General features: G+C 37.5%; 1 protein-coding gene across 2 annotated transcripts in view; it reads left to right on the forward strand.

The window, feature by feature from the left end:
- Positions 1-2,946, forward strand: part of Kifap3 (kinesin associated protein 3) — a 147,674-nt gene that overhangs the window by 25,605 nt on the left and 119,123 nt on the right. The window lies entirely within an intron of this gene.

Consider the following 2,946-nt stretch of genomic DNA (forward strand, 5'->3'; position numbering starts at 1 on the left):
GGCTCCCCTGGCGCCGAAAGATCAGGTCTCCTTGCTGGATGCTTAGCTCATAAACAAAGACATGAGCCCAGCTTTTCACAAGCTTCTTCTGGTATGGGGTATGAGGGAAGCTTCAAACTCTGCTCTCCTCAGCTCCTGCCAGTCCACCACAGTGGGACAAGGCAAAAAAGGATTAAGACAGTTCAGTTGTCACAGGGCTCTCTGTTCTTATCAAAGTTTAACTGTTTTTCTTCAGTAAATACTTTGTGAATTACCTAAAGGTAATTCTCCATTTTTAAATAAAAGTGAGATAGTGTTTCACTATATAGCTCAGGCTGCCCTCAAATTCACGTCTTCATGCCTCAGTCTCCCAACAGGCTAGTAGCATATGCAGTGTATAGCGTATATAGCAATATGACAAATAGCAGTTTTGAAAAATTTTTTTTTTTACCAGTTTGCTTATTCTTATATGGAAGAGTGAATTGCTTGAGGTTTTTAGTCTGCTGCCCTACAAGTTACTTGCCCCAGAATTCATTTTTAATAAAATAATGGTATAGCGGTATAAACTAAGGTTACTTTATGTTATGTAATCCTCCATTCCCATGTAGTTAGTGATCAGAACATGACCTAACTCGGGTATCCAGATTCCTTTTGTTATTGTTCCTGTGTGCCTGCTGTTTCTTCCAGAGACTTACTCCTCACCATACACTTCCCACATGGCAATGGGTATGCTATATCTTCTTTCTGTTCCATTGGTCTGGTTGATGAGTATTGGTGAAATTTTCTGTCCTGCCAGCCACCTCCCAAACAACCATACAGAGACTTGTTATTAATTATAAATGCTTGGTCAATAGTTTAGCCTTGTTACTAACTAGCTCTTACAACTTAAATTAATTCATATTTCTCATCTGTGATCTACCACATGGCTCGGTACATTTTTTCAGCATGGCTTGTTCATCTTGCGATAACTTGCTCTTCATCCCAGTGCTCTCTCCCTGTCTGCAAGTCCTGCCTTTTTTCCTGCCTAGCAGTTGCCATTTAGCTCTCCGTTAAACCAATGAGAACAACACATCTTCACAGTGTACAAAAAGATTGCTCCACAACAGATAAGGGCCAAACCAATATAACACTGTTGGTTATTGTTTTGTAGTTTTATTTGTGGTGCATGACATTGAACCCAAGACCTTTTACCTGTTAAGGGCAGGCTGTCACTAGAGCTAGTTCCCCAGGCTGTGTTTGTTTGCCAAGTCTCTTTAGTTTGGGTGAACTTAATTTTTCTTCTTTCCTTTTTTTTTTGAGGGGGTAGGAGTTGGGAGTGGGAGGTGGATTTTTTTTGGAGACAGGGTCTGGTGTAGCACAGGTTTGTCTTGAATGCACATGTGGCTAAGGCTGGTCTTTAACTCTTGATCTTCTGGCTTCACTTTCTAGTATGTAATTTAATTTACTTGTAAGATAAATGATCCAATTTGACTTTCTTTTTTCTTCAGAATTCACTTTGCTGGTCTTGTACTGAAATTATATTCAAATTTGTGCCCTTTTACAATAGTCTGCTGTGGCACACTTGAGAAATACTCTTTCCTCTGGCTTGTGTTAATTAAAAGCTTTTAGGATTTGGTAGATAGAAAAAGTGAAGCCAGATTTCCTACTAAGTAGGACTTTTGAACCATTGAGTATGTACTGCCCCTCTGCTTATGTGATTTTTCAATAACTTTGAGCAAATCTTGCATTAGTCCAATGACTTACAGGGATTGTGAAAATCTATTGGCAGATTTTTAAATTGCTAAAAAATTCATTACTAAATTGATTAATAATAATATAACCAATTCTTATTTTGTAATCTGAATAACCAGGACATTATATATATACATATATATGTATATGTATACATATATATGTATATATATATTAAACAATAGATCCTGAATTTTCATTAATGACAGTGGAATTATAATTTCTATGTTTTAACATGTGGAAGGACACTTAAAAAAAATCCCACACTAGCTCAGAATTGAGAAATAGATGGTTATTTATTTAGGGGTAAACTCACAAATCAGAATTCTCTGCTTGAAAGGAGAACGTTAACTGAATCCAGCAACCAGAAGAAGAGCAGACACATGCTCTGCATCCGCTTATATAGTGTAAGAGGCCACGCCCCAGTAGGCGGGTAACCACTGGCTACAAGACTTTCTACAGCATTAACAGATATTTTAACCTGTTTTTAAAATTGGCCGGGAGAAAGCTCAGTGAAAAAAGTGGTTTCCATGCAGGTGTGAGAACCTGTGTGTTCTCAGCCCCACATGAATTGTTTGTGGGAATGGCATTCCACTTAAAATCCTAATGCTGATATATGATCAGCACAGCGAGTTGGCTAGCCAGAATGGACATCTGTGAAGCTCTGGAGTCAGCTGAGAGACTATGCCTCAAGGAAGGGTGGCAAACAACTGAGGAAGACTCTGCTGTCAGCCTCTAGCCTTTAAATGGATGTGTGCTCGTACATGTGTAAACACACAAGTACCACAGATGCATACTTATTTACAATAACTCATTTAAAACTGACCTCATATTTCCTTAATATCTCGAAGTATTAATTAATTATTTATTCTAGCAGAAATACTTATGTACTTCCAAGAAGTTATTATCTGAAACTTCTATTTTGTTATTTATGTCTATTGGTATGTAATATGTAAATGTTACTTTTCTTCACGTAAGTTTTATTTTTTTTTTTACCTTAATGAAGCTAAGATGGCTAAACTGCTCATTTATATTCTAGGTATATTCTAGTCTTTGTCCTAATAGAGTAAATCAAATGTTAAAAAAGAAAACAAAAAACGGGCAGTGGTGGTTCACACCTTTAATGCCAGGGCTTGTGAGGCAGAGACAGAGGCAGGTGGATCTCTGTGAGTTTGAGGTCAGCCTGGTCTACAAATTAAGTTCCAGGAATTATTAGAGAAACCCTGTCTCAATAAA

The sequence above is a fragment of the Microtus ochrogaster genome (genome assembly GCF_000317375.1).
Source record: "Microtus ochrogaster isolate Prairie Vole_2 chromosome 6 unlocalized genomic scaffold, MicOch1.0 chr6_random_2, whole genome shotgun sequence".
NCBI classification, from domain to species: domain Eukaryota; kingdom Metazoa; phylum Chordata; class Mammalia; order Rodentia; family Cricetidae; genus Microtus; species Microtus ochrogaster.